We start from the raw sequence: 22,689 nt of genomic DNA, 5'->3' as shown, positions 1-22,689 counted from the left end.
ACAGTCAGTATATTAAAATGTTTCACATATGAATTAAAGTATACCACGTAAAATTATTATACACATCACAGCCTAAACCTTCATCAAACTGAAAAACAGAAGTCAGAAAATTATTTCTTTTTGAAATGTAATGGTTTTTGAGGTACAAAAATGACTGTCTAAAACAATCAGTTTTCTTTTATTTCAATGAAGCAAAAGCAGATTTGTTCTAATGGGGGCAAACATTTTTTTGTTATTTTCAGGATTTTGGGAAAATTTCCATGCAAGAGTTTATTCAGCAGCAAGCTTAAATATATTAGTGTAATAACCAAACACACAATTAAAAGATATGTCTGAAGATCAAATCGAACACATCTTCAGTTTTGTGTATTGCTGTACTTAATTTTACCCATACTTTCCTGACAAAATGACTACAATTAAAGAAAAGTGCTTGAACTTTCCTCACTTGGATTAATCAAAATTAAACTACCTTTTTTTTCATTTTGTCACACTTCAAAGTTTTTCCAGTTACTCTTGGAATTGGCATAGTAGGACAAGTCTCAAGGCAGGCAATAAATAGATAATAAATAGGACTGTATCACCTATCACTACTGACGAGCATAGACAGTAAAACGTGTGACCTCTGTCAGGCACTTAGGTAGTGATGAGAAAGTCCCACGTCTTATTTCCCACAGAAACAGATGCAAGCAGAATTTAAGGTCTGAAGCAACTGGACCAGTGGGCACGTAGTCAGATAATGAAAGAGCTAAGTATCATGAGCTCCAGGATCCCTCTTGTTCCCTTATCATAAACCAAGTAACTTGAAGGGCAACTTTTATGCCCTTCTCATTTGCCCTGAGTGATTCACCATGAACTTTGAGATTTAATTTCCCAGCAACCTCCACACTATTCTCTCCTGGTCAAAGAGCATAAAGGATTGTGTCACACACACTTCTACTTCTGGGCTGGTTGAATATTTTCTCTTCCATTCTTCCTCTCAAACAACTTCTTCAATTGATAAGAGAGGTGTCACTGGTAAATCCAGTGTTTACCTAAACAGCTACTGAAAACCAGACTCTGGTAAAAAGTAAATTCCTTTTTTATCTTAGAGACGTGACTTGTTTACTAATATATTGTTTATTCATAATGCTTCAACGACAGTAAGGCTGGGTATTTCAGCCACTCCTTAAAATGCAGTTCCAAAACAATTCAATACTGCCACTGTCATTCCTCCTGCTCCCAGGCATGCATTCCCCCTCTCCCTCCTGTGCTCTAAGCCAATGCTGGCACTTATCTGATCCTGCAGCAAGCCAGTTCACTGAGCAAAACCGAGGGGGGCGGGGGGAAGTAGTGTTAACTTTCTGCTAGTTTAAGCTTCGAGTCAGATGAACGTCAATGTGAATACAGAGAAAGGAACAGAGCCAACTTCCACTGATTTACAAATCACATCCTTAATTTTTCCTGAAGGCAATCTCAGAGAAGGGGAAAAAAACCCCAAACAAACAACAAAGGTTGTACTCAACTCTAGAAGAGGCTTTTCTGATTTTACATTATCTTAGCACTGGAATAAATATTTAGGAAGTTACACATCTAGCCCAACCACACAAGGCTGTCTCTGACAGCTGTTACAAACAACCAACAATGTAGGCCTGTAGGGTAAGAGGAAGGAAGAGACATACAAGTTCTACAGAAGCAACACAAAAAGGGTTAATAACAGTAAACCACTTCCTTCAGTTGTTAGCAGCTAACTGGAAACAACTGTGTTTAAGACAGCACCTGAAGTGAGAGCAGGTGGAGAAATTTCAGAAAGATTGGTAGGACACTACCAAAAGGGAAGCTACCACCAAGAGGTAGGAAGGAAAGACCTTCAGCTATTTAACACAGCACCATAAAGAAAATAATGGCCACAGAAGTCCCCTTTTCTGTCTATCTTTTTCTCTAGAAGGGGAACTGAGGCTCTTGGATACAAAGGGTGCTCATATCAGGAAGAGGCCTACAGCTGGTCTGCCATAGTTTTAGGCTAACAGAGCTCGACTCCGTATCTAAGTGCTGTTATCTTCACCTGTGAAACTACACTGACAGAAGGTCCTAGGGTAGCAGAGGACTTACTTGACAGAAGAGCTGACAGGGAAAAGGGGGCAAGAAAGAAGCATGGCTATAGAAACTAGTTGTTTTCTTTCTTCTCTGTTAGTTCCCAAACTAACACACGTAAGGACAAAACCAAGACCACCCTTGCAATATTTGGGAGGAAGCACCTAGTTTCTAATTATTTTCTGTCAATTTCATAGTAGTAGGAAAAATAAACAAAACTCCATTAACCTTGAAAAAAAGTCTACAGCAAGGTGAGGTAAAAAACACTGATAGGCAAGAGTCAAATAGAAATACTCATGGTGGTGCCAATACAACTTATTTTTCCCTGTTGCTTTTCTTCAAGGAGCATATTTTATACAGAAGAAGGGAAAAGTAACAGACAGATGTCTAAACAGCTGTTCCTCTAGCTCCTAATTATTTTTCCATACTTAGCTTCTTCTAGAAGAAAATACAGATTCCCTACCAAGGAACTGATAATACATAATTTTAAAAGTAGCTATTTCCCCCTTGAGTTTCCCATGTTTCACTATGAATGTTCTTCAAAGAAGAGAAGAATGCTACTTGTTCTCCAGCCTTCTGTAAAGGAAAGACAGATGCGATCGCTGCACTTCCTGCTATGTAAGGGACTAACACCACTGACCCCTTTCCTGCACTTCACTCCACATGGTATTCAGGGAGAGGAGATTTAACAAGGGAAGGGCAGAAGAAAGCTGGGAAGAACAGAAATGCCTCCAGTATTCAAGGCTTCTCAGTACATATTGTTTCCTGCTGTTATAACCTTCAAAAGATGGCAAATAATCCTTTTACAAGTTAAGATACCTTCTACCTTTTCTACTTTAAACACCTCCTTACAAAGACCCGCGCATAAGATACAGACTAACAAGACAGTTAGATACTCAGAAGGGAAAAACTAAAAAACTTGCTCTGAAAAAGGCAGATGAGGAAAGTAATAGAGGGAAGTTGAGAAAGAATAGAAAAGATGCCTCACAGCACAAGGCAAGCAAAAAGCTTTTAACCTAGTAAGGTCCTCCACTTTGTCACATTGCTTGGGAAGAAAAGAGACTCCCATAACACCAGCAAGACTAAAATGCACATTTAAAAACACAGAACATTTGTAACCAAGATTCTGTCCCTGTCTTATCTCTATTCCAAGGACCTTTCTTGCAAGCTATGGACAGGTGAGCAGAGGGAAAGTGCAGAAATAAAACATTGTTTAAAAAGCTAGAAATGAAGATTGCACTATCACCTAGCAGCAAAAACTGAAAAGGGCTCTCTCTGAAACAGACATATATGTATTATTAAACTACAAAATCTAACAAACCTTTTTAATTAGAAAACTGCCAGTATTTTTGACATATTAACACATGCCAAAAGTAAACAAAAGTTAATGTTTAACTAATTATTAAAATTACAAATAGTTATTCACAGGCGGATTTTTTTTATTCAAAAAGTGAGATAATTTCCCCCTCCCTTTATTAACCCCTTAATCTTCCCACTCAGATTTTGACCTTCCCCTGTGTTTTCTGGATATTATATCACCTTATAGCCTTTAACCAAGAAATTAGCTCCATTTTATCCTTCACTTTACAACTGGAGTTAAACACTGAAAATACAAAAAGTATTAAGTACTCTTAACATACAGTTAAGAAGAATCATTAAGCCTCAGTGTTTATCTTCTAACCACAGATATAACCAGACATCGGTATTTTCAGAAAACTAGAGAGCTGAGATCCCATTTTATAAAAACAAATACTAAACAATTCCATGAAGGAAAAGCAACTCTGCTAGTCTGGATAGCTCTTCGCAACTTAGACATACTAATATATTTCTTGCATTTGCAACAAAGATAAGAGGCCTGTTAACAGAAGTAGATGGACTTTTGAAAGATAAGATGAACAACATCACACAGATAAAGTGGCAAATGATTCATAACTATTATACTTAGCTTCCTGTTTCAGAAGGATTCAATTTTTCACCCACTCCAATTTTCTAATGCCTGTCCTGCAAAAATTCTAAGCTATGGGTTACAGGCAGGCATAATTTAAAAATGTAGATGTGGACTTTTCACAGGAGCTGGCAAGAACAAAGGTATATATAAAAAAAAACCACTCTTGTGCTTCGATTTTGTGATAAAAGCACAATTTTTTTTTCCACCATAAATTAATAGCAAAGTAAGTATTATTCCTCCTTGTTGCATATAGTTTAATTCTCAGAACAGGTTCAGAAAGGATGACAAAGCAGTGACAATAAATTCTTAAGTCCAGAAGGTAAACAAAGCTGCACTGCTAAGCTTCTCCTAAATCAATTTAAAATCCTACTCAATACATGCACGTCAGAAAACAAAGCTATCAGAAAACAAAGCTATAGCCAGAGAAGCTGTACTGCAACAGTAAAACGTGAAATGAGAAAGTGCTTTTGAAATCGGTGAGTTTTGACAGGCTGAACAGTCACTGTAGGCATTCTGCAACATTCATTGACGTGACAGTGTAAGGTGATGACTGCCCTTATCACAAACAGGCAGCAGCTTGAAATCACACAGACAAAGCTAAAACTTCAAACCAGAAGACAACTGTTTTTAACCTAACAAGACCCAGAGCTAGTATAACTCCGGGTATTTTTCTAGCTAAAGTATTTTTTTCAGTATGAACTATATTATGTTGAATCAAGTTGCAGGTCTCAAGATCTCACTTGCGTTGGCAAGAATTTTCCCACTCATTGATGGGGAGTGGAAAAAACATTCCTTAGAGTTGCCATTGGCTCTACACCGAAGAAACACAAGCTACAGTTTGGCCTGTTCTTTTGGCCAGTTTCAACAGGAAGGAAGCCTGCAGCTCCATCAACTCTGCTAACACCATTAGGTGGTACTTTGACTTTAAGATACTCTCTGTTGCAGGGAATTTACTTGAAACTAAAATTCACAAGAAAAAGATTAAGCAAAACCAATATAATAAATACAACCAAGAAACAAGAAAGAAGTAACGTCACTTACCTAGATAAGGCTTAAACACTTGCGTTTTGCACGGCATTTTGTACACAGATTGACATTTACATTAAGCTTTAGCTTGAAAAAGCTGTTGGTATCTGCCAACCTAGAATCTGAACGTGCAGGCCAGACTGGCAACTGTTGTTATGTTCCAAAGTCCACTAAAACCTGCAATTTAAAGAAAGCGAACACCTACACACTAATTTTAATTTACTTTGAATGAAGCTTTGTATTCACTAATACACCTGAACAGCAGATTACAATTGAAAAGATTCACCAGTTTCCTCTCATAACCATTAAAGGTTACAAAAGGCTCTAACCCTAGGCCAGCCCACATAACACTCCCCTGTAGCACACAGGTGAAATAGGAATATCTCTACAAAACATTGCTATCCCATTTTAACCACATCTTTCCTCAAATGCAAACATCTGCTGCACCTCTCTTCTAAATTATTCTCTCCATCTTTCTCTCTTTCCATAGTTTACATATCTCTTTGCAACTATGCTTATCTACTAGACACACTTCCACCAGTTTCAATGGGACCTGAATGTCCTACTCCATTGCAAAACTGGACTACAACATTTAAAGACTAAACACCTTAGAAAAGCCTAGCCATTTCTGTTGACAAAGAGAAGACTGCTAGGATTCTTACAAGCATTATCACTTAAAGCTCACTAATTAAAACATGCCTGTTGAAAGCATTTAAGATGTCTTGATTATCTTCAGATAACAGGAGAAAGATTACTGTTACCATCTTTCACCCAGGTAGGACACTGGTGAAGATTTCACACAGTGGCAGAATCCACGTATGTGGGTTCTGTGGTGAAGTCAGTTGAACTAGTTCCTCTCCCACTTTTTGAAAGGCTTTTAATTTGCATCATTTTGGTGATTTAGCTGACGACCCTGTAAACAGCTGCAGTGCCAGAGACAAATTCCTCAACTGGTCTTCCTGCCTGTCTGTCATAGCACCGCTCTTAGGTCTACAGTTTCATGAGAGGGTTTCTTCATCAACAGTATCAGCTTCATAAACTCTTCTCTCTTCTTCTACTTCTTTGCCATACCTCAGTTTTGCAGAAAAACCTATTTTTGGGATCACACTGTAAACCACATCAGTGAATGAAGGGGAAAGGATGGCACTGTCACTGCTGTAGTGCAAAACATTCTGCTCTGTGTGAAGTTATAGGAAACTACTGAACTGCTCTAACAGCTCCTCAGCATCAAGGGGTTAGTCTCATTCCATGAGATCACCTCAGGCAGTTAAACAGCAATTAACTTTTTCTGGTTAATTTTCTAACCTCCAGTACACACACTGACCTGGCTCACAGACAGATGAGACAAGTACCAGAAACCAGCTGCTTTATGTCAGTGAAAGAAATCTTCCCTGTTCAGTCAAATTGACAGACTGGTCCTCAATGCTCACAAATGCTTGCATCTTTCTTTTTTTTTTTTTTTTGCTTTAAACTTGCTATCTCAAAGCTGTTTTGTTATACTACTCCATGAGTATTTCATTTATGCAGAAACACTGACAAAACAGTTAAGCATTCCTTGCATGGCAGCAAAGGCATACTTTGTATCAATAAACCAAAACTACTCAGCCAAGTCAAGGTTGAAGCTCTTGCAGAAAAATTTTGCATGTGTAACAGCAGCTACACTAGCAACCTCTGCATGCACTCAGCTACATTATGGAAAGATGACACTCCTTCATGCATCCAAAATGATGCAGCCGTGTTGGTATCAGTCACAGCTTTGACAAGACCTACCTCACCATAAGAATGAAGATAACAGATCATCATAACAATTTTTTTTTCCTCTGCAGTTTGTGTACCAAAGCACTACTAGGAGAACTGATATTTTTCTTTCAGTCTGGAAACCACAGGGGTTTTCAACCCCCTGCAGGGGAAAAAAGAAACAAATAATGGGTCTTTTCTCTCAACCTTACTGCTTAAGACATCACCTGCTAGAAACAAGAGACTGGAGAGAACAGAAATTTCCACAATCTGAATAACAGTTCTCTCCTGCTGCTTACAATTTATTTTACTCTCCTTCACTAGATACTGTGGAAGAGGAATCCAGAAAGTGTTGCACTTTAGGCCTGCGAAAGGAAGATCAAAAAGTGCTTTTTGTAGAGGAGCAGGAACTAATTATATAGCAACCTGTTTTACACACACATTCATGCTAAGTCTTAATTCAGACACGCAACAAAGTTAGTTATGTTAAGTTACATTGCTTAAAAATTTGCTAGTGGTCAAATTCCTCCTTGTATTCAACTCATTTTAAAAATAAATAAATAAATAGGAAATTGTTCTTATTCTCATTGAAGTCCCAAGTGTAAGCATCATAGTTGCAATCCATTGCGACAACTTTCAACAGAATTCCCAGCTTTGATACACCTACCTCTACCCTAAGCAGCTACCCATGAGTACAAGCTGGTGAGTCTAACTCAAGTTATTTCATAATTATTGTATGAATTGTTCAGACAAATCTTAAAAGTCAAGTGTCAAAACAGCTAAATGAATTACAGCTATTAAAGACAGTTTTAATTCTTTTTTAAGACTGGCACACTTGAAAATGACTGAAGAACAACAGGCATAATAAATGAAAGGTAACAAATACTTTGCTAAGTGTCTTAATCTAATTCAATATATGCATCTTGGTAAACAAACTTTATTATTCATGGGACTGCGAACTCTTCCGGGACTGACTTATTGAATAAATATTTATACAGCACCTTGCACAAAAGCACCTAATCCAAGTCAAGCTCTCTAGCCAATACTAAAGCATAAATAAAATATAATAATCTAGTATTGGCAACTATTCCAGCAAGACAATTTAAAATACACAGCTTGAGAGACACACACACACACGCAATCTTATCCCCATTTACCAAAGACAAGACCAATAATTTAAAATAAAGGGAATATGACACCAAGTTCTTTAACTGAACCAGCTTCATAAGCCAATGTGAAACATACTGCTTTGTACTTATCAACCTAAAATGTCTTTTTAAGCATACTTCTGCTGAGCTTCTGGAGATTTCCTGTTCCCAGGCTCAAACCTGATAGATTAAAGAAGGCTCTTTAAGAAAGATAACCTGTAATTCCCTTCCAAAAACCAAACACTTATCCAACACATTGGAAGTAGCAGTTTGAACCAGCTGAATGAATTTTAAAAAGTCCAAATACAGGACTCATGCCACTTTCTTTTTCTCCCATTCTCTCAGGAAAGCCTAAACGGAGCAGGGGCAAACTTAGCAACCGATACTCTGAAGAAGAAATAGAATGAGAAAAAAAAGTGACAAGCGTTGAACTGGTCTCTTCAGGAAGAAAAGTTTCCAGTAAGAAAGATTAGAAGAAAAAAGAATGCCAAAGAGAAGTATAAACAAGAGTACAATCCTGTTTCAGTTGTAAAGAATAGATCACACATTGCATAGGCAAGGGAAAGGGAGAGTGAAGAAAGGATTTGAATTAAGACATCTCCTTTTCTATCTCACCTACAAATATTATAGGATGCCTGTAAAAAAGGTGGTTGGAGGAGATAAAATTCTGCATGGGACAGATTTTTAAAGAGTCAAGAAAAAATAAACAGAAAAAAATGAGTGCTGTAAAAAGACAGGGAAGTTTTGTAAAAAGAGATACCTAGCACAGCTAGGATACCATTCAGGAGGTGGAGAGTTTTCTTAAAGATTTAAACACAACACAAATTGACAAAGGATACAACTACATGGCACATTGTACAACTTAATTTTTAAGTACGTGCCTTTTTTTTTTCTTCTATGTAGGTGAAACAGTTCATCATTTTTTCCACCTGGGGAAATCAGGCTTAGGACTTACTCAGGAAAAGACTTCTCTGCATTTCTAACCTTCAGTATAAAGTAGAAATCGATTTCCCCTCTAAATAACTTCAGGAAAACAGACGATTCATCTGGATGTACATATTAGTCATAGCTTCTGAGGCACCAGGTCAGTAGTAAGTATGAATGTCTTGTGGGGTGGTTAGGTTCTGAAACCTACTGTATTTTTTTTCCAGTTAGTTTACCCTGCTGAAAAAAAAGTAAGACATTCTGAGAACATATTGATAGACAGATGGATCAACAAATGATTTTTTTTTTTAACACACATATAACGCAATTTCCTTTGAAAAATGAACTCTAAAGCCCTAGCCTCGACAGCCTCTAAGAATTTTCCTAAGAATTACTCCCTAAATACATTTATGCTTGAACTTTCTACAAGCCACCTATGAAAATACCTGACTACAGCAAAGCCTCTTCTTGAGCAGTAAAGATACACTGCAGCAAATAAAACAAAAAGTTTTTCACATGTCTGACAGTGACTTCTTACCCATTTCTACTAGCATTATCTACAAAATAGAGGTATACCAGATATTTATTTCAAAATTCAATTAACTTCATTAAATCTTTATTCTGTAAGAAAAAGCAAATAATTTTGGGCTTATTAAAACAATTTGATATTACCATGGCTCATCTTCACAGATAAATCTATTAGACCTGGGAGTACATTAAATATACCATTGCATGCGACAGCCCACAGAGGCATGACCAAATGATACTATTAGCATCAGATAAATATCTAACTCATATTATCTAAAGAAACTGTAACTATACAGGATGTAACAATAAAATGTGGCTTTTGATAACACATTTGGAGATTAACATGTATTTCTTCCTAAGTAACTCCTCCCTTACTTGTGCACATTCTTGCCCAGTGCTGCTACATGCACTGTGTCAACCTAGGTGTCAGGGCAATCATGTGGAATCTGACCTGTTCAAATATATAGGTGCAGGCACAGAAGAGGCTCTGCATGCATGGAAGAAACAGTATCACCAAACATCTAACAGCCACCTCACCCTAAAGAGTAGTCAAAAGCGTGCCAGTGTTACAATACAATCTTAGCAGCCCAAGAGTCTGCTCAGCTACCTTATGCATCTCACCTTTTTTTTTTTTTCCTTTTCTCCCCCCCTCCAAGCAGTCACATTCCACCTCTATCCCAGATGCCTATTATCTTACTCTTCTCTTCCAAGCAATAGCCACAGTACACTTAACCTCCCGTGTCCTCTAACTACTGAAGAAAAGAGTACTGCACTTTTTATGTAGGTCTTACCCAACATACAACTGTTTGCTGGCCAAGCGGCAGCCTAAATACAGGTAACTATTAAATTAATGCGAAACTTTCCCCTAAAGAGATGATCTTACTCAATGGAGCCGTTAATTTTAACGAAGCTTGCTAAATGTTATGAAAATGTAAAATCTTTGAGACCTTGCCCCTTGGTTTATTTCTTTGCTGAAAGTAGCTGATGAGCTCAAACTTCATTGAGGTACAGGATTAAAGAAAATATCATTGCTCAAGATTTGTATCTTTAGAAAGGCGAATGAAAGATGGTTTATGCAGTACACAAACATATAAAGATCAACAGTAACTCTATTTCCTTAAAAAAAAAAAAACCAACACAAAAGTGCATCTCAACATCTTATTCATGTGAGAACAGTTGATTCTGAACTCCCAAATTGCAAAAATCTCTCTTCTAGCATGTATAATTAACTAAGGTTTCTTAAAGAAACTAAATTTACATGTTCTATTTGTCTTTTTAATAAGTATTTGTGTCCTCCGACCATTTTCAAGTGCATTATAAAGGAGGTGTAAAAGCCTTAAAGACAAAAAAAGGCTTCTACAAATTTTGTGAAAAGTGGCAGCTTTGCAGAAAAAATAAATTCGCATTCATGCTTTCAATGAGGGGAAAAGCAGGTGGAACTCTGCGTTTTCCACTGGCAGCCCCAGCAGACCAACCAGACAGTGTGCACACAGCAGCAGGTTTGATTAATTCTGGGATAAGCTTTAGATACTCATAATTGAGTGCTGATGATTTTCTTAAGTTAGATAAAATAGTGAGCATATATAGTGGCTTTGTCCTGGGTTTTGGTAAATTCTAGCAAGCCTAACAACATCATGACTAATAGGTGCACAGTTTTGTGGTTTGTTTTTTTTTTTTTTTTTATTTTTTAAAAACTCATATGTAATCTACAGAAACGTAGAAATGGGGTTTTTCTACCACTGTGTGTTCTTAAGGTAAAGCTTTTCTAAACACTAAAGGGAGCACAAGTTTTACATCCATTCTGAAACACCAATTTTTAAATAATGGAAAAGTTAAATTCTGCTGATAGTATAACCAGGATCTGAATGAATTTTAAACCACTCATCATTAAAGACAGTGAAATTTTATCATCTGTGCTCAGAATAGGAAAGAGCTACACATTTTCCATATTGCTACAAAAATTGACTACATGTAGCATTTTCCTGAGAATATAATGCATATTTTAAACAAAAGGTTTTTTTTTTGTAAAATTCTGTGGCCAGATACTAACTTAAACAAAGTTTATTTAGAACATTACCATAAGTTATGCTTAACTTCTTGCCACCAAAAAAAGAATTTAACATAAATACATTAACTATTTAACTACACGTTAACTGCACATCCTGAGTGATGCTGTTCATTCAACAGCAGACATGTTCCAAGAATATCAGGATACCATATACAAACAACACATATCTTTCAACTTTAATTATGTCAAGTTATTTCACTTGGTTTCACTAGAACCCGACTAATACTGATCAAGGAACGCCAAAATCCAAAGGCAGCAAAACACAAAGCTAGAAAGAACTCAGTAAACATCTGTATATTGTTTTGAATACTTTATTGTATGACAGTTGAGCTTGTTCAATAAAAATAAGTTCATAATTTTACTATAATTAGGATAAAGGTCCACAAAAACTTTAATAAGGGCAAGCATTAATATTATGTCAGTGATTTTTTGGTAAGCATTTTCAAGAGGGTGAAACTGAAATGACTATTACAATGAAACCTCTGAGTACAATTAGGAGTTTATAAAAAAATATTAGCCAATTGTGAATCAGACAGCTTTCTCGCTCTCACAGTTGCATTTAAATATGTGGAATCCAATCTAGATCAGTTTGCAAAGCAGGGTTCAAGATGTTTTAGAACATCCAACAGCACTGCTCCTGTTTGAAAGGGAAAGTGTATACTTCTCCAGTTGAGATAACCAACTATGCAACTAAAGAGAAAAAAAACCCTAAATTGAATCACTGTATACATTAACTTTTTTCCCCGCTAACTTCCATTTCAATTATTTAAATGTTTGAGTTTTAAGTACAGCTTAAAAAAAAAAAATCCAGTTCTGAATCATTGGAATTTTTGTTCTATTTCCTGTAAAAGCACCAACAGCAACATCGTTCAGCATTCCGCTTGCAGCAGTTCAGAAAAGATCAGCCTGATCCTTCAGTCCTAAATTTACAGTCATTTCATAAACTTGAAGTCACATCTGACCAACTTATTTCTTCCAGTGTTTCCAACCATGGAGATCATGATAAGGAAACAGCACTTGCACCAGGACGAAGAGCAATCGAGTTTTATGTTTCAAAGTACACTCTCACAAAGAAATAGTTTGGCAAAAGCTCTTTAAGCTCCATAGCAAAAAAAAAAAAAAAAAAGCTTGCTGAGAATAATCTCTTCAACAGATGACAGGTTTAATTCTACAAGGCTTTAAAAGCATACCAGTTATCTATAAAGCAAGAGATCATTATAAAACAACAAAAGACCTCAGCCTTCAAAGCAATGCTATGGCGAGAAAAACCACTATCTTCTTCCATTCTGTCACTGCTGGAAAAGAGAAGTTTCTACCGGGACACTATCACAGGAAGAATGCCCATTTTAAAGAATTCTATTTTTATATTAGCAAATTTAACAGAAGAGAGAACTCTTTGACTTCTCTTGGTGTTGAGAAGGAAAACAGTTTACATTTCAGTCTTTGAACGTCAGCGTAAGCAAGGGTAGCACAGCAAGAAGATGGCACTGCCCGCACATGTAATGATATGGACAATGCTTTATCAAACATCTCAGAAACAAAACTGAGATGAACCAAACTGAGTATCTCCTCCAGTAGCCTTCCTCCCCTCTTTCCCTTTGTGGGCTCTCCTGTGAAGCAACATGAGAAAAACCACCCCAGTCTTCTCAGTTTTTAAAAGAAACAGAGTCAGCTCAGCGTACTACCTACAGACGAGCACCCAGAAGTTTAACATATAGATTACGGCCACAAGTGGCTGAAACGTAAATTTAAATTGAAGGGCAGAACTTACTGAAGCTGATGACACGTGTCTCCTAATTTGTCAGGGGAACTTCCCTCCTGCCAAAAGCAGATATCAGAATTCTGAGGTTTGACAAAACCCAATTACAGTAATACAGATAAAGAACATACAATTGAAGTATGTATATGAAATGCAAATGCCTGGTTATCTGGTAAAGCATTAGCTAAGCTGAAAATTATTCCTGATTTGAGTGAATCGTGGCTAATCATGGATCCAGTGCTATTGCTATAGAGTCACTAGCCCTCCTTTACAGTAATGCACGTGTACCATTTTGGTGGCTAAAGTTACGATACAAAACAATCTGAACAGTCTAAGAGAATGACTCTGTATTTAATGTAGATGTTTAAAAGACATACGTAAGTCAGAGTCCTGAAAATCATATGCAACACCATCTTCAGTGCTCTACAGCTGAACTTTAGAAACAGCTTCAGTCAGTTTCTATCAAATACCCTAAATTTATGATGACTAGAAAATCAACACCTGAAACCCACTTCTTGTTAAGACATATTCCTTCAGAAGTCCTTTTTAAAGTATGCACTTACTGTCATTAATACAAAAACACCTACAGGTCTTGGGTACAAACCAGGCTCTGCTGAGCCACCAGGTAAAGCACAGAGAACACAAGATCCCTGCCCTGAAGGTCTTGCTGCATCTAACGGACTCAGCATTCAGACTTTCAACACACCCCTTTCAATGAATGAGACAAAGTACTACACACCTCTGTAGCCTTCCTAGGTCTCTCAGAAGAACAAAACGGAAAAAGAGAAGGAAAAAAGAAACCGTATGCACCTCCTCTCTTCGAAATCCCTCTTATCAGAACCATTTCAAGAATTTATACTCAACAATTAAACCGACTTGAATAATGGAAACTAACGTCCCAAATATACTATATATGGACTCGAGCCCAGCCAGCCCCCGCAACGACACCAGGTACCCAAAAACCCCTGCACCCCTGACACTCTCTTACTCATCCTCAAATGGCGGAGCCTCGCCCGGCGCACTCACACCTGTCACCTGCCAGGCGCCAGGCCAGCCCCCCTTCCCTTCCCTTCCCTCCCCTCCCTTCCCTCCCGCGGGCAGGCCGGCCCGCCGCCGCGCTGCTTCCGCTCCCCCCGGCCCCGCCGCAGCCCCCCGCCACGCGGGCCCGCCGGATCCCTCCCCGCCCGGGGGGGGGAGAAGCTTCAGCCACTGGCGAAGGAAAATAAAAAGTTTCCATCTCTCGCTGGACGCCCCGCTGCGCGGCGGCTTCCCGTCCCGTCTCTGCCCTCCTCTCCTCTCCCCTCCCCACCCCGCTGGGAGGGCTGACTCCCACCCCCCTCACGCCCCTGAGATGAGCAGGGTGCCGGAGGCTGCGCTCAGGCCTCCCCTGCCCTCGCCCTCGCCGAGCCCCGGGGCGAGGAGAGGGAGCTCCGGGAGCGCCTCTGCCCCTCTCGGGCCTGCGGGCCGGGCCGGACCCCCGCCCCTCTCCCTGCAGCCCCCCAGAGATGGGACGGGCCCCGCCAGGAAACCAGCCCGGGGAGCTGCCACCAGGCCCGCCTCGGCGGGGTCAGCCTTACCCTGCTGCTGCTGCTGCTTCTCCTCCTCCTCCTCCTCTTCCTCCGCCTCCCCCACCACGGCAGCAGCCGCCGCCACTACCACCGCCGCCGCCACCAGCGCCGCCGCCGCCTCCGCCCGGCAGGGGGGACCCCGCCGACCCGACCCGCTCCGCAGCCTCCCGCCGCCGCCGTTCCGCTCCGGAGGGGTGGGGGGGGGAGGAGGAGGAAGGGAAGGCGGGGGGGTCCGTGCTGCTGCCCCCACGGGCGGGGGAGGCCGGGGGGTGGGTGGGTCGGTGGGTGCCTGTGTGCGCCGCTCCCGTCCTCCGCTGGAACCGCTCCGGCTGCAGCGTCGCTCCCGGCCGCCCCCCCCCGCCTTCCTCCTCCTCCCCCCGCTCAGCAGCGCTCCAAATCAAAATAGTGTCACAATATGGCGGCGGCGGCGGCGGCCCAGCATCGCGAGACCGGGCCCCGAGTGCTAACGGGATGCGGCGTGCGCCAATGGGCGCCGGGGGAGGGGGCGGGGTCTCCGCCGCCACCGCCCACAGGGCGTGGCGTGGAAGGGCGGGGGAGGGGCTCCGCCGCGCGCGGCGCGGAGCGCGTGGGGTAACGGTCGCTGCCTGCGACGGCGGCGCCCCGCCCCCCCCTCCCGGCACGCCCGGTGTTGCGGGGCCAGCGGGGAGCCCAGGCCCGGCCCCTTCAGCCTCTTCTCGCCCCTTCGTGCCCCTCCCGGCCGCCGCCCCCCTCCCCCGCTGGCTGTGGCCGCTGCTCCGCCGGGGCCGGGGCCGGGGGAGGGAGAAGGAGGAGGTGGCAAGGGGGTGGGTAGGTGGGCAGCCCGCCTGGGGAAGGGGAGACCGGCGGGAAACGGAGCAGCGTTGAAGAGAGCTGAGGGAGAAAGGGCAGCGTCTGCGAGGGGAAAAAAAAAAACTGGGAAAAGCAGGATTAGTTAAAAAAAACCACCCCTATATCCAAAAGAGCTGTGCTGAGAGGGCATTGCCAGACGCTCACTGTCAGAAATACTGATGCTCTCTCTATTTCTTCACGCTTTATACAGAGTATGTGATTCCGTCGTCCCTCTGAGGTATGGCTTGGCCTAATTCTCTTTCCAAAATGCTGACAGGTGAGCAGGGGCCCGTACGCTGGGTGGTGAAGCCCCGTTCCCTGCTCGGCTCGGCAGCCACCAACACCTGAGGAAGGGATCCCAGCCCCAGTCTGCGAGGCCGCGATCCCTGGGAAGGGAGCCTTGCCAGCCTCAGGGCAGGAGGCCCCATGGGCCCAAATGTGCAGGCTTGAAAACAGGGGTTGAAATTTCTCCTACGATAGAAAGACAGGCATCCTTGATTTTAGTGGGACATTCAGGTAGGTCTTTGTATTTCCATAGTTCAGGAAGTTTTGTCTTAAATGAAAAGACAACTTTTAGGTGAGTTTGTAAAATCATCCATTAAATCAATGGGGTTTTGAGGGTGTGATACCTTACACCACTTACTCTCTCATTCTTCCCGTATTTCCTTTCTTCCTGCATCTCTTGGGTCCTCCTTCCTCCCTGCAGTGAGCAGGTGCTGCCTGTGCTGTCTAACAATGGACAGTCCATCCATCTATTCATGAGTCATCCTACTCTACAAAATACGTTTAGAAACAGAAATAATGTCAAAGTAATCTTTATCACCTGTAGCGGAAGGAAATGGTCTGAAACTCTGCAACCTCGAATGGGGCCTAGTGGAGAAAGGGATGTGGTGAGCCTTTCCAGTTTCCCCACACAGCAGTGGTACTGGGCAGAAATCAGTAGACAGAAAGATATTTTTTTTTTCCCCACCTTAACTCCTAGAGGCAGCAGTGATTTCCAGCATGCTCCAGTGTATGAAAGGAACTACAAACCTGCCACGCCATAGTAATCTCAAACCTTAAAAGCTGCACTATCCATTGCAATGGTGTGATGAGAGAGGGCCGTACTTTCTTCACAAGATACCAGCTGTCAGACTGGCCAATTGACAATTGTGACATGAAATTACATAAATTAATAAAAAACTAACAAAAAACTAACATATGCTAGGCAGGAACTCACTTAGTGTTCTGTTACAAGAAGTAAAGTTGACTTTGCCATTGCAACAATAGATATTTTTGGAAAGGATTGTAAATATGTTTTCCAAATGGAAGTTGTAACAAGTGAAAAAACCACTCTCAACTGCGTTTAGTTAAAATTGTCAAGCAGAGAATCCCAGGGTAAGCAACTGCAGAGAGCAGCTTTGCTTAGAGGAGGTAGGGAGAGAGAGAACATGACACCAACGAGTCTAATAGTGAGTTGTTATACTGGGAGAAAAAAAGGAAAAAGGTTTTTTCCCCTCACAAAATGTGGAAATATAGGTGTGTATATACATACCAGTAAGAATGTGTTGTTTTCATAAGCTATAACAGAGAGGTCTGCAGTTCTTCTGTACTTCTGCTTCTTTTGTACATCAGCAGCGTGGCGCACAAAATGCATGTGTCCAAAGTTTTTTACTCAGCCTATCTTATATAGGTTATACAGGGCTCAGAATCTGCTAACATTTCTTTGTTAGTTGTAAACAAAACAGTATTACCCCAAATCCAGCCAGAAATGTATACAGCCCCTTACAAAAAATGGGTAATGGGGCATCTGGAAAGAAGGCGCACTGGAAACGTCAGATCACGGAGAACTGTACCGGTGTTACTCCACTGTAATTTTTCAGGTACATTAGTCAAACCTTTCTCTTTTGTGCCCCATGCTGTAGACAATTCATGATCTGCCCAGTCATCCGCTCAAGCGCACTGCTGTTCAACTCTTCCAGCACAACTGTTTCAAACTTTGCTAAGCCATACCTGACCTGACAGATAGGATAGTATACTTACACAAATACATTTGGTGCGTTAGAAACTGAGTTTATTTTGCTAAGTTTAATACTAAGTTAAATATTTGACCCTTTTGCCTACAGTTGCTAAAACAGGGATTTGCCACAGCAAAGTGAAAGACCATCTCTCACTGCTCCATCAGCAGTATTTACTGCAGTGTTCAAGCACTGGGATCATGTGAGCGAGCTGCACGGCCCTCTCCCCCCTCTCTCAGACTCTCCACGCTGCATCTGTGTCTGAGCCCTTTGCAAAAGTTGCTCTTCTCTCCTCTGTATCAGCTAATTTCAAATCATCTTTAACACCTTTCCAAAATCAAAGAACAATATATTTGGGAAACATAGTTCTCTGTACTGAGATTCAGAAAAGAACTCTTTTCCTGTCTATCTGTAACAAGAACTAGGAGGATCTATCTAATACTAAAATCTGGGTGTAACTCTTGTCGTGGCACAAATCACCAGTCACCAGTGAGGCACAGGGAGCTGCCTGCCCAGCAGTCCAGTTGATTCAGAGCCTTGCTTATTTCCCTGCAGATTTTAGATATTACCCATTTTTTTTCTGGCCATACAAGGTATGAGTTCGTGTTTTTAAAACCTTCCTCAAACTGTTTATATTCCTCACTGCTAGAAAGTTAAATTATAAATAGGATTGGGGAATTATTCTAAACATATTGTACAGAAAAACTGTTTCTGCAAAGTACAGTCAATTTTGTCATCTCGGTACTGCCATTTCTGATGCTGACATTTCCTGAGAATGCTTTTTAGAAAAAGCAAGAACAAGTCGGGTTAAAACCAATCCACATAATTATTTCGGAAACTGAGTTTAACATTAGTTTTCCACAGTGGAAAAAGGTGGCATTGGCAGCTTTAAAAACACCGCTTTTCCCTTGAACATTCACCTGGCAATTTATCTTTCATTCTTCTAGACAGAAGGTCTGTCAGTCTTCAGGCTGACAGAAACAGAGGTAGCACTCACTGGCTAAAGGACAGCCCTCCCAGTCTGAGGTTACATCCACGGCTTCTCCTAGAAAAACAATTAGAATTTAAATTAGTAACATGACAAGGAAATACAGAAATTCGCCTTATTTCACAAGATTTGTGTGTTGTACTTTTCCTCTTCTAGAAGTTATCAGCTGTGTGCTGCAGTACAATAGTTTGACCAGCCTGGTGTAGAGTCATGCTGGATTTGGAAGTAAATTCAGCTGCAGAGCCTCAGCATAAAGCCAAAGCTGTAATAATACACAGCATAGCTTTGCTCAAGTGAAGGTTCTCAGCACTTGTCTCCCCACCCCACTATCAGTGCTTATACCATGTAATAGCTTAAAAAAACCCCAACCCTTTGTTTCCAGTGCAGGAGTAGTCCAGCTAGTGATCTTTATTTGGAGGAGTTTGTTGGAAACTGTAGCGTCAATATTCTAGTTTACTATCTTTTCCTTCTGTTTTAAAAGTCAGCCTGGTTTAAAAAAACAAACCAAACCCAAGCCACTCTTCTTTAATCAGCTCTAGGAGCTTCAGAATTTATGAACAGTCCTAAAATAACAAACAAGTATAATCATTCAAGTAGAAGAAAATATTTTGGTAAAGAAATGGGTTTCAGGTCAAATTATTCAAAGACTGTAGTGAACTCCGGTTGCTTGGATTGCACGTGTGCAGTTAGGAAAAGCTGTTGTGCCCTGTTTTTCTTTTCAACCCAGAGTATGCAAACAGCTCTGCCATCGCTGTTGAGACTCCCTTGGTTTTCCAGGTTGCTCCCTTCCTTTCTTCAAGATAGCACCAGCTTTTTTACTTCCTAACAGCTCATCTATTTAGGAGTAGAGAGCAAACATGACACTTGAGATAAGGATATGATTAAGAGGTGCCTTAGCAGTTCATGAGTTCTAGCAGCCTCGCAAGATTTGGATAAGGCCTTTGCGTCAGGGAAATCCATTGAGAGACAGCCTACCCTGGCATTTCAATTTTCAAAGCACAGTGAGCTGTGTTAGAGTGCAGCATCATTGTAGGCTATGTATTAACCTGACATACCAAAATAATATGTTTTTGGGGACTTGATAAGACTTTTTTTTTTTTTTTTCCAATCTCTTATAAAAACCCACTCATTTATATTGTTCATGAGTGTCTTAGAAGAATATTTATACTTGGAGGAAAATACCTTAGCCTAGGCAAAGCAATTCTGAAGTTTTTAAAATAACTGTTTTAAAACTGGGAAAAACCATCATATTAAATTAATCTTTTGACTAAGTTGAAAAAAGTGCATCATTGACAGCATCAGCAATTTACAGATATTTCAGTGCTATCAATAAAAGAATTAAAATTGTATGAGTAAAAGCTCATATATGTTCACATGACATACAGTTAGTCAAGACCTACTAGGGAGGCAAATTTAGTATTACTTAATGCTACCATATGCCTTTTCTATAAAACTATTTTTTGATAACTGAATGACATAAAATGTAGAAAGCCAAGACCATTTGAGGCTCACAGATACTTCAGAAAAAATATTGGTTATGTTTCTTCCCAAATTCACTGTTTTCTATGCTTTGTGGGAAACTCAGTAGAAAGTAATGATAACAATAAATTTCTGCTTTTCTTAAGATCTTTATAATACTGGTATTAGTCACTGCATGTCTTTAGGATCTTGATTCAGCGAAACACCTGGTCTCTTGCTAAAGTCCATCTGTATTCAGGATACCTTTCAACCACTTGCTTAAACTTTTTGCTGTGTTGAAACCCGAGGCAAAGAATGGGCTTAAGTGTTTTTTTGGACAGGTATAACTTGCTGATTTGAGACAGGAAACCTACCTTGAAGTCCAAGCAAATGACCTTCCTGTTCCAGATTCAAATCAGGCATGAATGTTTTCATAGTAAAAACCCTTGCAGGACGTCTTGCAGCTCTTTCATTTTCCAGCTACTGATTTTAACCTCTTCTGTCTCATTGACTTCAGCCAAATCCCTTTCCTTTACACACTTTATAAATGTGAGAGTGTAAACTGCAATATACTTAATCTTATTATATATGTTAACACACAAGGTACAATAATTATATTGTGTTTAAATTCCCCCAACTGTGGAGGAGGTTATTGGTAGGTGCCTAGCATATTTTTAAAAATAACCCAGAGTAGTCTCTAAACTTAAATGGTTCATGCTTAGATTTCTCCATCATCTTCTGGCCTTCTGCCTCACTGCTGTAATTACCTTGACTCCTCACCCAATAATAAGACTCTTGGAACAAATCCTGTGCCTGCTATTAAGTAAAATTAAAGCTTAGTACAGATTCTCTGCATTCTTTCCTCTCTTCAACTGTGGTGCTTGACAGCTTGCATGGTACAAATGAAACACACAAAGCCTTTAAGCCATCCCATTTTTTTTTTTTTTTTAAAAAAAAAAGTAACTCAGAGGTCTATAATGATGACATGTATTAGAAACAGTAAATTTTGATGAAGAGCCATACTGGATTATCCATTTCTGTAGAACACTCACTGGTGTAACAAAACAGAATCAGTTGTGTAAGCTTATATCCGCACTGTACCCCAGTTTGTTTCCTCCTGGATCTCATGCAAGCCCTTGTAAGGGGAAGGCAGCTCAGATTCCAGGTCCACTCTGTCCTAGGTCTGTCTGAGACTGCCAGCAGGAGTGAAAATCGCAGGAATGCATTTCACTATCTAACCAGCTATCCTTTAGCTACTGCCTCAAAATCACCAAGTTCCTATTCTACCTGTGTGACTTTCAAGTTCCAAGTGGAGCTGTTTTGGTCATCATCTCTCAAGTTTTTATCTTTTCTGTGGGAAAAGATCACTTTTATGTCCCCACAGTTAAAAATGTTTCAGTATCGCAGAGCGAAATATAAAGAAATACTGAATTTCTAACTCATCAGCTAACTAAAATTAAGAAAGGTCATCTCATCTCCAAGCTAAAATGCTTGATACAACTAGGAAAACCCGTAGAGAAAATAAGCTTATTCATTAAAACAATCAGCTAGTATCACAGCTGTTTTCAGCTACTACGATATCACAGAGGTAGAAGAGGAAATTGTGGGAAGTTCTTAGAAGTTGCATAACATAGATACTTAAAGGAATGCAGTAATGTCCAAATATTTTAGTGTTTACTTGTTGGTACATTTTTCTTCGCAAGATCTTCTGATAAATAACAAAATAACTTTAAAAATCCATGAAAGTCTGTTCTTCCATCACGAGGGCGACCATTCTGCGAAGCACACACAACGCTTAAGAACGTAACCCAGAAACTATAACCCCACCTAAGCCAAATGCAAATTTGTGCTTAAATTTAGGCATAGGAAAGTTCTGTTGGCTTTACTCACATGCTTAAAATTAAGCATATGTTTTAACACTTTACTGGATTAGGGCCCATGTCAGCAAAATAAATTTCTTGGGAAGAAGTAATAAAAATGTAGCTTGCAGTGAGGGACAGCAGAGCCATTCACAGCTACAGGAGCTTTAAAACACTAGCTGGTATTTATATATTTAAAGAAGAAATCAGGCGTTAAACAAAACATTTATTTTAGATAGCTATCTAATTAGTCTGCTACACAAGCACCTTCATTTTTCTTAATTTGATTAAAAACATTTTTTGCATCCTTGCATCCCCAAAAGCAAATTAGTCCACACATCAAGGAAAAAAATGTTTTGCAAGTATAAGCTTCAAAAGCAATTTTCCCACTGTTTAGTGACAGCCTGGCTGTTCCAGAGATACCATTGCATTCCCTGGAGAAAGGGACAGACAGGAGGCCAAGCTTTTTAAACGCTGAGTTTCCTGACACATGTGCACTTGAATTTGCTCATTCCAGTGTATATACTTGTATATAATTGCATCTATACAATAAATGTCAGCTAACTAATTCTCTTGTATGCATTGTGCACTGCTATGTATTTATTTTTAATGCTAAGAAGCTCTCTAAATATTTGGTATTATATGTCTAGCCTTTAAAGAGAACTTACATCATTTGCAAAAACAGAATGGATGCAATTCTACTAGGCTGTGTCTATGTTAATTTTTTTTTTTCCAGCAAAAACTTTCTGTTGCTAACAACAGTGCAGCGAAGTATGAATTCTA

General features: G+C 40.2%; 1 protein-coding gene across 1 annotated transcript in view; it reads right to left on the bottom strand.

Annotated features, from left to right (window-relative positions):
- TAB2 (TGF-beta activated kinase 1 (MAP3K7) binding protein 2) overlaps positions 1-13,268 on the bottom strand; it is a 66,620-nt gene extending 53,352 nt beyond the window's left edge. Inside the window, exon 1 of the mRNA XM_086744540.1 lies at positions 13,221-13,268. The gene's annotated coding sequence lies outside the window, so the exon portion shown is untranslated. The remainder of the gene's footprint in view (positions 1-13,220) is intronic.
- Positions 13,269-22,689: the final 9,421 nt, after the last annotated feature.

Source organism: Chlamydotis macqueenii, chromosome 3 (genome assembly GCF_036417535.1).
Source record: "Chlamydotis macqueenii isolate bChlMac1 chromosome 3, bChlMac1.mat, whole genome shotgun sequence".
Lineage (NCBI taxonomy): Eukaryota > Metazoa > Chordata > Aves > Otidiformes > Otididae > Chlamydotis > Chlamydotis macqueenii.
This window is presented reverse-complemented; position numbering and strand designations above follow the sequence as displayed.